This window comes from Mustela lutreola, chromosome 4 (genome assembly GCF_030435805.1).
Source record: "Mustela lutreola isolate mMusLut2 chromosome 4, mMusLut2.pri, whole genome shotgun sequence".
Lineage (NCBI taxonomy): Eukaryota > Metazoa > Chordata > Mammalia > Carnivora > Mustelidae > Mustela > Mustela lutreola.
In genome coordinates, this window is record NC_081293.1 from 12,902,244 (window position 1) to 12,916,100 (window position 13,857).

The window sequence follows — 13,857 nt, forward strand, 5'->3', positions numbered from 1 at the left end:
ATCAAACCAAGGACTCAACTCTATTTTCATGACTGGGTTTTTGAAGAATAATCCATAGAGATGGGGGAGGAAAGGATTCATCAGGCAAATGAAACAAAGTCCCTGATCTATATTCTTAGTCTGATATCACCTCCTGGAATATCGGCAACATTTTAAGTTCCAGCCTAAGCCATGAATTCCTTCAGAACAAATCAAATGTCTTTAAAGAATATTTCTGTTTGAAAAGGAATTAAGCTCTCCTGAAAGAATTTTAAAGGTTGTGATATTCACAGTCTGATAAAGCAGCACCTTTAATGAAATTCTAATTAGCAATTTCATGCACTTTGCTATTAGTCATATCAGATTAGTGCACATTTTCACAGCCTTCCTTTAATTAAGTGCACTTATTCCAAGTTTCAAACACTTTCCTTATAAGATGAAAACTGTGCTGAAATGTTATTTAGTAAACAGAGGAAGTGTGAAAGTGTAGGTGTGCGTGTGTACAGGGGCGGACATTTTTAACTGTCTACAAATTTTTTTTTTTACATTTATAGAGTTGGTGAGCTCAGGTTTTCATTCCTTTTTTTCTTGTATTCTCAATGTTTCCTTGGGATTTCTAAGGGATCTATTCAAATCCTTAGTCCAAGGGCACATCGTGTGTATTTTTGCTTAAAACATATATTCTGGGTGTGTTTATATGTGGGAGGATTTTTTTTTTTTTGCTTAAAACATCTTTTCTGTATGTATACACGTGTGTATATGTAGTATACATGTATAATATATATATGTATATACACATATATGGTGGGGGAGAGAGAGAGAATCAGAAAGAGAGGGAGAGAGAGAGGGAAACTACACAACAGACCATATTTCGTTTTTCGAATCTGAAAAGCAATGAAAAATTATTTGCCCATATAACATCCCCCACCCCTGTCACCTTTTGCGGGCACCTCTTTTCCTTTGAAAACAGCAATAGGATTTCATTCGACCTTCTAAATTTCATTCTGAAGCTCCAGAAAGGAGAAGGCAGCTAGCTTCGTGAGCCAGATCCACGGGTCCCGGATACTCTCCTTCATGTCAGACCCCACTACTCCACCGTGAGAGCTCAGCAGTCCAGCCAGTCTTTTCCAGGCAAAGCAGGACCTAGTCCAGGGGCTCAAACCCTACAAACCCCTGAGACCCACACCCCCGCTTCCCCCCACACCTACCCACCCACCCCAGCCTGCTGGAGGGTTGCTCCAATTCAGGGAGATTTGTATTGTCTGGGAATCAACCTGATCTTATCTGTAGCCTTTTGTCAAGCGGAAATTTTTGTTGCCTGTTTTGCTCAGAGGTTGAAACTTGTAATATATTAACTAATTGCTTGCATCTCTAACACATGTTCTCTTGTTGGTGTCATTCATTTATACTGTAACATTTTTGACATTTTTAGATCGTCTCTTGGGACTCCTGGGCCTCTTAGCAGTTCCCTCCATGAAGAGTGTTTGCCTAATGATTACTGACTGACATCTCAATAACGAGCAATGTACGAGTTGGGCGCATCTATTGAAGTGTTCGGGCGTGTGTGTGTGTCTGTGTGTGTGTACGCGTGTGTGTGTGTCTGTGTGTTTTAATTCATGGTCCACTTTGTCAAGTCATGTGTGAGCCATAATTTAAGCTAATAATTACCAGACATGAATTCAATGAAACATTGGTGTCTACACTTAAAAAAAAAAATAGTCCTGAATTTTAATGCATTCAGAAAACGTTTGCCTAGGGCCAGGCTGGGTCCAACACGCATATGGAAGCACTTTAAAAGTGATAAATGATTTGGAATCTACCCTGTCTACTGGTGTGCTTCTCAGGAAAGAAAATTAGAGCTAACAGGTGTTAGATAGGGAATGCTGGGGCATTTTAATAGAATTGTCAAAATGTTGGTACCAGATGTTGACATTAATGCACACAACTCGGAACGTAATGCCGGGCCGCCATTTAAATGATTATTTGTTTAAATTTCAAGTCGCCAGCAGGAAATCCTTACTTTGTTCAGCACCTTTCTCTACCCACCATCCCCCTGCTCTTTCCCTACGATTTGCATCAAAGTGCAGTGGCTGCTGAGCTCACATATGCATGCTTTAAATAATCCATGCCTGTCAAATTTCATTTTTTCTTTTCAGATCATACTCATCACATCCCCATCCTCGCCAGCCTTGAAGTCTGCCTCAATGTATTCGTTTATGAGAAAAAAATGATTTAAATACTGCCAGTTACAGGCTAATTAATCTTTGAACTCTTCGGCAACTTCAAATGTATATAGCAAGTAATCTGCATGAACTTGTAATTACTATGTATTTATACGATCTTTTCCATGTAATCACCAAGTCGTTACATGGTTATGTGAGCCTTGTAAATCATGGTGATAGCAGAAAACGAACCTTGCCTGTGCCACCGCAGAAAGCCCATGCAGGAGCCGCTAGTATCCACCGCAGTCCGTTAATCGAAGGATCCAGAAAGACTCTGTGATTTAAAGGATACTAGAATGCTCCCCAGCAATAGACTCCCAACTTAAAGGAATATCAGGGGATTGAGAGACTGGTGAGGTGGGCAGATAGCAGCCTTTTTCTTCCAGCTTTTGTACAAAGACTGTGATTGGTTTGGGCCATTTATCCCTGCAGAAGTTGAAAGGCAATTAGAAAAAAACAAAAAAATGTCTAGGCAAAATCCACCATTGGTTGTGCAAGCAGCATTCTGCTGTGACTTGGGGAAGGTCCTGAAATAATTTCCAGTGTGAGTTTCCAGAGCAAACCCTGAGGCGGACTTGGGTTGTCATCTTTTTTGAACCAAATTAAAGTGGAAGCAAAACCTCCAGTTTTTCCAGACCAGGGCTTCTGTCCCAACTCTTCAAAAGTCACCTCCTTTGTAAACAAACTGTGTGTGTGTGTGTGTGTGTGTGTGTGTACACATATGTATTTGTGTGTCCGTGTGCCTGTGTGTGAGAGCTAATGTTAATATCTTCAAAAGCCACATTGGAGCCTGTTCGAAAAGCAACCCCGCATGTGGGAAGGCCCTTCTCTCCTCCTCGGGAGGTCCCCTCCTCTCTCCTCCACTGGACAGCTGAGGTCGGGTTTTCCTTGGCACAAGAAAGGGTGAGGCAGAATACAGAACCTTGACCTTCCAGGGAGTCCCGAGGGGCCACACAGAACCGAGCAAGGGGGACCAAGAGGTGAAAAGCGTGGCGGATTCTGAATTTCTGCGGTCATGAGCTTCCCTCTTTGCTCAGCCCTACTTGGGAATAAGGAGGGACAAAGTAAGCAACAGGCCTAGAGGCTCTACCAGCACCGGATGCTCAGCAGACCCTCGCCCAGACCCTCGCCTGGGGCTCCTGACACCGCGCCAGGGAACATCCCCACCCACTCAGACCTGATGGCCTCAGGGCTCAGAGTCCTCAAAGCCCTTTCTCTTCAGACACTCACCCACCTAGAACCGCACTGTTCGACATGGTAACCATGGTCATGAGTGGCCATATAAGTAATTAATTAAAAGGAAAGATTCAGTCTCTTGTTGCACTAGCTGCATGTCAAGTGTCCCAAATGTGACCAGTGACTACCATTCTGGAGAGTGCAGATATAGACTATGTCCAAGATCATTCGTCTAGAATGCTACATAATTCTCTGTTCTGCCCTAATAGTTCTCTCCCCAGAGACAGTGGCATATAACAGGGTCAAAGCACAAAGCCAGAGAGGTTTCTCTGAGCCTTGCCTCCTCAGCAAGACCCCTCTTCACTGTACCCGGCCTTTTGTGCAGGGCCAAGGTCAGGCCGAGGGCCCAGCATGTCACCCAGAACTCAGTGGGCATTGGCCATGAAGAACAGAAGCCCTGGGCCGCACAGAGCCCTGGGATATGCCTGAGGCCACAGAGGCCTTCAGTGGCTAGAGGCCAGTCCTGCCAGCCAAACTGGTATTGGCATTATGGAGATGTCCATCTTTGCCGGTATGAACCCAGGATGCCACTCTGTCTTCTGGGGTAAGAGATTCCAGGCTCCTTAGTGAGGAAGAAATTCTAATTATTCATTATTTTTCAACATAGATGCTGATACTGGCTGCTTGACTGCTATGATATGCTCCTCATGATTGTGGCTGTTTTTCCAGAGCCACCATGTGCCAGGCCCCTTGCATCTGGAATCCTCACAGTAACCCTATGAGGCAGAAACTGTGGTCCCATCTTACAGATGGGAAAACTAAGGTGAAGACGTACTCACTGACTCCGCCAAAGCATAGGGCTCATGAATAGTGGATCGGGATCCTAAACCTCACTCCTTTCACCATCCCCCACAACCCGCACTCTTCAGCCTCATATGAGCTGCCTCTACGCCCCACAGGCAGCCAGGAGGCTAAGTGGAGTTCCTGGCCTCCCAGATCCTCAGCAGGGCTCAGTGTCAGCATGTGATCCCTTGCCTGCCTCACTCCCTTAGCGGCTGCTGTTGGACCAGCCCTCACCACCTGCAGCAGTTCATAAGCTAGCCCCCATTTTCCGCCCTTCCCTATATCCATTCTTCCTTTGTGATGGGACTTAGCAGCCCCTTTCCTCAAGAGCTGGGATGTATTTTGCAAAGTGTGTTTCTGAATCTAAGCTGGTCTCATGACTTACTTTCGCAGGGAGAATGTGGCAGAAGCAATGACGAGCGTACCCTGCCGAGCAGACCTCAAGACGTTGCGTCCTCTCGAATCCTGCCACCAGCACCTAAATGAGCCTCGGCTAGCCTGATGGATGATGGGAGATAAATGGCCCAGTTGTCCCCCCTGCCTGGCGAATAGCCAGCCAGTGTCCAGAAGAAAAGCCACTTCATGGACCTACAGCACACCAAGACGCATGAGCGTGTGTACTTAGGGAAGAGCAGCCCAGCTGAGCCCAACCAAATTTGCTGACCCACAGAATCACAAATAAATGCTGCTTAAGTCACCATATTTGGAAATGGCCGGTTTCATAGCAGGTGGTAACTACAACATACCCTCTAAGCTGGATGGTTTTACTTATGATCCGTGATCTATTCACATTGTGCTCTCCAATTCCTCAATGGACAGGTTATCTTGTAGGGCTACCTAAGGACTTCTACTAGAGACCCGGAAACCCATCACCCTGGCCAATTTCCATGAGCTCCTCCTGTCCCCCTCTCCCCGAGCATCTGAAAATCTCTTTGCTTGCTGAGTAACTGACAAATGACAATTTTTATTTAGCTCTAACTCGGTGGCCATTGGACATGAGACTCCTTCCCACTTTTGGTTCTGACTTTGGACCAAACCACAAAACCCCCTACATATTCACCAAGACACTTGCCTCTATTTTCTTTCCTTTCGTAGCCAGGAACCCAGAGGCGCGTGCTGGTCCCTCCCAGATCCGTCAGCACCCGGCAGGGATGAGACACACCCTGCTTATTTTCCATTTTCCCGTTGGATCCATGGATTCTGGGCCTCCCCAAACCCGGAAGTGGAACTCACATTGGAAACGCTGTAGGGCCTCGTGTCTGGAGCCACGCTGCAAACACCCAGCACATTCCAGGAAGCCGGAAGTGAGATTCCGGAAGCTGGGTCATGGGCGCTTGGCAAGAGCGCCCTAGTGGAAAGGTAACACAAGCGGTCCCCTACGCATTGCTGACAATATCCATGGGGAGGCAACGTGTGGAAGGTGACTGATAGACTGAGGGGTTACGAATGGGAGCTGGTGAAGGGCTTCTCCCCTGTAGATGGGTGTCCTTCAGTGCCGAACCTCTCTGAGACTTTTCCATTCCTCAGCTTGGCCTGGATAACAACTTTCCAGGCCTCTCGGGCTTTTTGTATGTATCAGTTAGAATGTTCGATCAATATGCTGTCCCTCCATTGTGCAAACTGTCAAGCACTGATGGTCCAAGTCAGGCTTCTCAAAGTGTGGTCCACGGACCTGCGGTATCAGCATCACGGCCAACTAGTTAGAATGCAAATTCTCCGGCCCTAACCCTCTGGAATCGGAATCTCTGAAGGCAGGACCCATACATCTCCTCCGGCAATCCTTAGCCTGGTGAAGTTTGAGAACTACCACCTTAAGTAATGCCAGTTCTGCAGGAGAGCCCCAGGTGATCACCGAGATCCCAAGAGAGATATGGAGCATGGCCTTACGCTCTGGAGGTGTCTCAAAGTGTCTGCTAAATTGTGTGAGCCCTACAAATGGCTCATATGAGCCCAGCAACCTTCCTAAGAGATGGAGATCACATTGTCACCATGGAGACAGGACTAGGAAAAAGGAAGGAAGGAAGGAAGGAAAGAGGAAGGAAGGAAGGGGGGGGAGGAAGACAGGTGGGCAGACTTTCTCTAGTAGTAGCCCTTAGGACAGCTAGAAACAGCTGGAATTCGAGACCATGGTCATAGTCCCCAAGACCTGAGTGGTCCAGGCTATCCTGCCTCTTAGGGGCCATTTCTATGTCAGCGATCACGCCGCCCTCTATACGCTACAGGTCACTCACTGGTTCTTGCTTTCCCAGAGCCCAGCTGTGGCCTCAAACTTCTTCGAACACAGTGCTCCATGCTGCCCCTACTTCCTTGCCAGACCTGACTTGGACCCTCCCCTTTTGCCCGAGACATGAGCAAACTGAGGCCCAGGTCACAGCTCTCCCGTGGCATCCTGTGTGGCCACAGCCCACAGTGCCTCACAGAGCTCACTCTTTCAGGCCCTTTGCAACTACCCGTCACCTGGGATCAAACTGCCTCATACCACTGGGCCTGCTGAAAAGGAAAAGGGGGAGAAACATCACAACATTGGGTGAAGCCAGCCTGAGCCGTCTGAGGAAGGTAGCTTCAGCTATAACCTAATGAGTAGAGATCGCCCATTTCTCAGATGAGCAAACGGGGGTGCGGAGAGGTTAACTGGCTTGGGAGGGTGGCGAAGAGGAACCTAACCGGCATTTCCTGATGCTACTTGGCCCTTGGATATTGGATTTGAAGCTTAGTTTGCTTTTGACCTAAGGGCTCGCACTTGCTGCTGGCCTGAAATTCTCACACTGGGGATTTGTTCCAATGGACCTGGAGAACCGTCTGGTCCTCTAGAGTCCTATCTGTGCCCAATTTGCAAATGTGGCCAGAGCTTGGCAGTGAGCTGAGAATAAGGCCATCCCACCGGTTTAACCATACATGTGTGGCTGCCATTACTTAGTCAAAACTATACTGTACATTGATTTGCTTTTTTCTTAGTCACTTTAAGACATCCATTTTAAAAGAACCCTTCACTTTAGTACTGGAAATGGAAAACCAAACTCCCTCACTGTAACTCATTAAAGCAAATATATAACCTTCAAAATATAAAAATATTCCTCGGTGTTAAGACCTCCCGTCAGCTCCACACCCCCAGCATGGAGAAAACGCCCCCACACATGGGAAGCTTGAAGCTGGGAGAGAAGGGAAAGAAATTCTCATTTCTGTGGTGAGGCTGCATGGCGTCTTTCAATGGAGTCCCAGGGTCCCGGTCTTGACTAAGCCCCTTCTATTGCAAGCCTCAATATCCTCGGCTCTAAAATGAGACTAAGCGTGATCAATTTTCCCCCCAGGATGTTTGGAAGGTTCATTAATTGGGACTGTGGCTGTTTGTGGGCTTTATAAATAGTGACACAACAAAAATTGAACGTTAGAGATTTTTTTTTTATCATTTTGTTTTAGTTCCTCGTGCTAAGTGTACTCATTAATCTCCATTCTGATTTTCCCCATCCCTTTATCCAACCCTCTCCAGTATCTATCAGTTTGTTCTCTATAGTTGAGTCTGTTTCTTGGTTTATCTCTCTCTCTCCTTTTTTTCCCCATTGCTAGTCTGTTTTGTTTCTTAAATTCCACAGATGAGTGAAATCATGTGGTATTTGTCTTTCTGACTGACTTATTTCACTTAGATTTTTCAAGATTCTTTTTCCCCATTCTCCCCATAGTGGAGATGCCAGTCCTGAGCAGATGAAGGTTGCACAAGGGAGGTTGTTGTTGGAGGAAAGTTTGTAACATTGGTCATGGCAACATGTAAACATAAAACAGAAACAAACCATCAAGACCAGGGAGAGAAAAAGAGGAGTATGCAGGTCTCACGGGATCACATAGTTGCCCTAATTTGGCTTCAGATTTAACACTGAGCCTCCCAGTGGCAAAAGGGAAAAGGGGAACATGGTGATGAAGGAGGAAAGCAAAGAAGCATTTTCTCTTCTTGGAAAATACAGAGCTCTTCCTAGTCTTGAATTAAAAACTTCATTTTTCACACAAGGTTTAATACAAGGACACTAGGTGACAGGGAAAATAGCCCTATCCCAGGGCAGTACATCCCACCTCAGCAGCCCCTTGCAGATCTCAGTGCCACTTCTGAACCTGAAGACACATCTTGCTGGCTTTCAGGTTCTGTTTCATGATGTAACCATCTCTGCACTGTGCACCCTGGGAAGAATGCTAAACTGTGAGCCTAAGAACCCCAGGTCCAGTCCTGGTTCGTGGGACCCCACCCAAGACAGCTAACTCTAGCTAGCCCAGACTTCTCCATCTGGTGGTGCGGTACTGAAAATCACTGTAGTCACATGGGGATGGCATCAGAAATGCTCACAAGGGAAAACTGAAGGGAAAAGGGCCGGAGGCAGTCTTGTAGCTGGGGTAAGATTTCCCCTGTAGTACGGACGTATAAAAAGGCAGAGTGGTTCGGCACATAGGACAGGTGGTGGAGCCAGCCAGTCCGTCTCGGTTCAAGCCCTACCAACCACTGCCACTGTCTGTGTGGCCTCGGGCAGCTCAAAACCTCTGTGCCTCTGTTTTCTTTTCTGCAGTGAAGATAATAGCAGTCCCTACCAGCTACAGTTTTAAGGAACAAATAAACTAATAGGTACCAAGCACATACAATGGCACTGGCACACTGAGTATTCAGTGTGTGTGTGTGTGTGTGTGTCTGGGAGTGTGTGTGTGTGGCCAAGGACAAGAATCCAAAAGGAAAAAAAAATCAAAAACAGTAAACATCATCTGATATTTTTGTTGATTTTGTTTTTCTTCTATATGCTTTTCTTTACTTTTGAAATGATTTTCTTTATTCTACTTTTCTGCTCAGGGGTGTGGGATGTTTTACATTTGACTTTTATCACCTGCAAAGTCAGGATGACAAGCTCCGTTCGGCATACCTCCCAGGGACACCGCAAGGTTTCAAGCAGACACTGTGTGTGTAGGGTTTCTAAACTGTGAAGGGCTGTACCTGGCTAAGGGCGGGTTACCTGGTTAAGACGACTTGGGTTCCTTCTCCATGGGTGAGTCCTGTGGCTGTGTCTCCCTCACACTCCGGGCCAGGATCTGGGCTGGGGGCTTCCTCCCTCATTCAGGTGAGTCCTCTCTGAACCCCTCCCCCAAAGTTCCCTTGAGCAGCAAAAACCTAGGTTCCCCCTGTAGCCATCAGAGCTTCTCTATTGCCTCAGATTAACAGCCGGTTAGTCCTTTATCATCCTCTTCCTGGTGGGAAGAATATCTTTCCTACCCTCTCCCACCCATACGCCCCCCCCCCCACCGACTCCTATTGCAATCCAGCCTTTGAATGTTTTCCATTAAATTCAGTGATTCTTTTAAAAAAAAAAAAAAAAAAAAAGCGTGCAGGGGTCTCCTTCCTCGGGCATTTATCCCACCACTCGGGGGATATCTGCAGCCAGACTTCTCCAGCTTCCTGATCCAAATTCATATCTAGAAGTGAAATGTTAAAATAACCAATAGGCCCTTTTGGGATTTTCCACTTTTTTTTTTTTTTTTTTAGTTTTTTTTTTTCCCCCTTAAAGCCAATTTGGCATCTTAAGCGAGATACCACTGTATATTTATGGGAGTTTAATAACTTCTTCCATTAATAACATGGACAAACTAATTTACCCAAACGTGTCTGTTTTAAACTCTGGGAACAAAGGGGAGGAGGAGGAAAATCAATCTTTCCTTTGTACTTGAGCCACTGACCCGTTAAAGCTTTGAAGATCATTTCTTTAAGAAATTGTGAGGAGTTATTTAACTACAAACAGCAGCTACCTTCCCATTCCAGCTGCGTAATCAAGCATAATAAATTAGAACTTTAAAAAAGTTGACTCCATTTTTTTTTGGGGGGGGGGGTAACCGAAAATCCTTAATAGCACTTTGACAAATCAGCTTTGTGGCAGACACCGGCCAGCCCGCCTCGCCCTGGAGGCCGGTTAAGCCAAGCCGAAACTGTCTGGAGACATTCCTGATCGGAGGCTGCAGAGAGAAACCCAGGTTTTACCTTTGAAGCCGCTCGATAAGGCTCCTGGGGTGGCAGGAGGGGCTCAGGACCCGCCACCCCGAGCCGGCCGCCAATTTCCGGCCTCCACCCCGACACCCACCAGACCCAGCGCCACTGGGGGACCAAGAGCAGCTCAGGCTGGGCCCCTGGAGCGGCGCAGAACCTCACCCCCACCCGCCACCCCCCACCGAATCTGGGCAGCATTCCTCCATGCAGACCCTGATCCACTCTGATAAAAATCAGCCTCCATGGGTCTTGAAAGAGTCAAAGGCCCTTCTTAATCAAATGATCAACTGTTCATTTTGAAAGCTTGACTGGTTCAATTAAGATCACAGGCAGGAGACGGCCGGTCATATTACCCTTCTTTCCAGCTGGTCTGGCCAGTTGCCGTCCCCAAGACCTACCTTTGACCAGCCTACCCCTGGGCCCGCCCAGAATGCTCCACCGCCACCACCACCACCCCGCCACAAGGTCTGACCACCCTTCTGGGCCCTCTTCTGTGCCCACCTCCTCCCAGAAGCCTACCCTGGCCCTACCAGCTGGCCGTGACCTTTCCCCTCCCCTGAAACCTCATAGGCATCTTGTGGGTCCCTTTGCTCATGGTGTTACTGACATCTGCCTTTGCCTCGGGCAAGCCAGGGGACTGTCAGCTCCCTGAAGAGCCTCCCAACCGTGGAACAGGGCCTCCGTGAGTCCGTCCTGATCCCGGACTGAAGATGGCCCTTTCTAACCCCGCTGTGGGCTTGCGAACAAGCAGTCCTGGATGACAAAGGGTTGGTTGGTTTCCAAAGGTTTACTTGTGAATCAGTTGTTTGGAATTTCGAAGTAGGCTTTCATTTTTTTTCCAGAATAACAATGTTCTCAAACGAGGCGAGAATGTTCCGGAGGGGCCTGGCCCCAGGCTAGCCTACGAAGTCCTATTTTGTCTAGAACCTAACCACAGGGCTATTCAACAGGCAGATGCCAGTTAACGGCATTAATCCACCGTGAGCTAAATAACTTTTCATGGGCTAGCCTCGGAACTTGACCCCATTATCCACTAAAGGGAAATGCTTTGGTGAGAAGCACACTCACCTCACCACCGCGCGCCCCGCCCCCCCCCCTCCCGTCCCACGCCCCGCCACGGCAGCTGGCAGAGTGCAGGAAGAGGCAAGGCTAGGAATCTCCTCTCTCCCAGCCTTGAGATGTGTTCTCTCCAAACACTGTTTCAGCCGAGAGATAGAGAGCAGAGACCCCCATAGGCTCTAACGTCACCCTCACTGGCTCTCTGATCTTCCCCGCTTCTGTCCCTGGCGCGGGGCCACAGCGAGCAGAGCCTCCTTGCATACTCCCGGCCTCAGAGTGCAAGGTCAGATGACGCCAGGACCTCCCGGTCTCTGACCCTGCCCTGCTATCTCCTTGGGGCCCCCAGCCACCCTGAATTTTTTTATGTTTTGAATCAGCAACCCTTCACGGATAGAGCTTTTTCTATCTTCCCACGAGTTAATCTGCCCTTTAATTGCTCCTTCCTGTAGGGTTTGTGCACTTAACAGACAGTATGACATACATGTCTCTTCTGATCAAGGAACCCCGGTATTAGGTTTATGTCCGTTGTTTTTGTTTTGTTTTGTTTTTAGAAATGTCTCCACCGCAAATCTCAAGCGCACTCTCTCTTCAGTTCATGTGACCCCAGAACACCTTCTAAACTAACATATTAACCCCAGGGAGGGTGAGTAGGGAAGGAACGTCAAAAGAGGCCTGTGTCATAGGACTGGCATGAAATTCAAAGGGCAGAAGCCTAAAAAGGGAAGATTTGCCAGCTGCCTTACCTTTTCACTACAGCACTTTGCAGACGCTGTGTTAGAACCCATTTAAAGCATTCAAGCATATAATCAAATTTCAGTAATGAGTTATTAATTAAGCAGGGGCAACCAATTCTCTGCTAACTGCCTCATAAACAATCGACAGGAGATTTGTGAATTTTGACTTCCTGACACTATTAAACAAATCAATATTAGGTTTCAGACACAGCAATTCAGACAGTTTTCTCTGTTATTTGGCAGCCTTCTGCCTGGAATACTAATGAAAGAATTAAGAGCCGGAGATTTTGCATGTGTTCCATCAAAAAGATCCTTATCTGTGGGGAATTGGGGCCTGATTTGCATGGAAGAAGTCTTTGCTTTTGTAGGTACAATTTTTCTCAATATGTCACTCATTAGTATTTATAAAAGCGCTGGGCAGTGGAACGTCCACCCGGCTTCAGAGCAAGCAGCCGGAGCCCTACTGGAGATAGCTCGGAACAAAGCAATTCATTTATTTATATATTTCGTAGACTGGTTAATTTATAGCTAACCCAAGCCATGGAAAACTTGGGTCTAAGAATCCAGCCAAGCTTCTTACTCAGCCTTTATTTTTTAAAAAGAGCTGTGTTCCAGTGTGGCAACGGCTCACCGAGTGAGAGAGAAAAGAGTTTTGCAAAATCGGGGCAACCTCTAAGTGGCAAAATGTGGTCATCTAGAACATTCCCCTTTGACCTCCTCTCTCTCTCTTTCTTTCATTTACTTCCACAACGTTCCCTCGATAGCAGTGCTCTTAAAAATATCCTGTGGAGACAATGACAGATTCAATTCCGTTTACCTAAGGAAGAAATGTAGAGCCGGCAGTAGCAACGTTAGGGAGCTCTGTCCTTCCTCCACGTACCCCAGACCTAGCGTGGGGGATCAGCTCAAGGGGCCACTACAGCAGGCAATCCATTCACTCTGGGCCTCCTGGATTAGGAGGGCAGAAAGGTGCCAATTAGGAGTCAATGCGAAGATTTACAAATGGGGACTAACACAGTGACAAGGACCCTTTCCAGACTTGCAGAGGTGGAAGGTCTCCTGCTTATCATATATTTATTTAAATTCCTTGAAGCTAAAACAAAAACAAAAGCAAAACCCTCTTGTGAGTGTTTCTGTGCATATATACACATACCTATGTCAAGATGATTTGATATTCCAAGATTCAATTCATATACATTTCAGAGGTGTAGCAACTGACTGTGTTAGATCTCTCTATTTACAGAAACAGGTAAGAGGAAGACAAAAAGAGGCATCCCTCATGAGCTGGGTATTTACTATGCATTGGGCCCACTCCCATACCTTCTCTCACTTAATTCTTACTGCAAAGTAAAGTAAGCCACGTACACTTTCCGTCCTTGTCCAGGGTCACACAGGATGTGGCACAGTTGGGATCTGGAGGCTGGTCGACAGCATACCCCATTCTCTCTTTCTGCCCTGGCTTGTCGTGAGATATCTCGTAATATTTCCTTGTCACATAGAATCCCTGTTAATCTTGTCCAAATATCATACTTCGGTTTTTCACTGAAAACCAGCAATTAAAACAATATGAAAGATTGACTATACGTATGGTCTGCTGTTTGGGGACATGGAAACCTTCTTCACACTTTTGTAGAATTATAACTTGGGCTTTCATTTTTTTTTTTTTATTACTTGGTTTTTAAATTTTAAAATATCCATGTTATTACTTGGTTTTTAAATTTTAAAATATCTATGTCATATTTGCAGTCAACGTCTCCTAGTGCTCCAGAACTTAGTTTGAAATTACTACAGATTACCAAAATCATTTATATAAAAAAATCAAGAGAAAGTTCAGAAGTTA

The 13,857-nt window shown here is 46.6% G+C and overlaps 2 long non-coding RNA genes across 5 annotated transcripts in view; one reads left to right on the forward strand and one right to left on the reverse strand.

Moving 5' to 3' along the window:
* LOC131830639 (uncharacterized) overlaps nt 1-1,248 on the reverse strand; it is a 24,518-nt gene extending 23,270 nt beyond the window's left edge. For all 4 annotated transcript variants that reach the window (XR_009353253.1, XR_009353255.1, XR_009353254.1 and 1 more), the window contains exon 1: nt 917-1,248. This is a non-coding gene — a long non-coding RNA (uncharacterized LOC131830639). The remainder of the gene's footprint in view (nt 1-916) is intronic.
* LOC131830638 (uncharacterized) overlaps nt 1-4,918 on the forward strand; it is an 8,434-nt gene extending 3,516 nt beyond the window's left edge. Inside the window, exon 2 of the long non-coding RNA XR_009353251.1 lies at nt 4,618-4,918. This is a non-coding gene — a long non-coding RNA (uncharacterized LOC131830638). The remainder of the gene's footprint in view (nt 1-4,617) is intronic.
* Nucleotides 4,919-13,857: the final 8,939 nt, after the last annotated feature.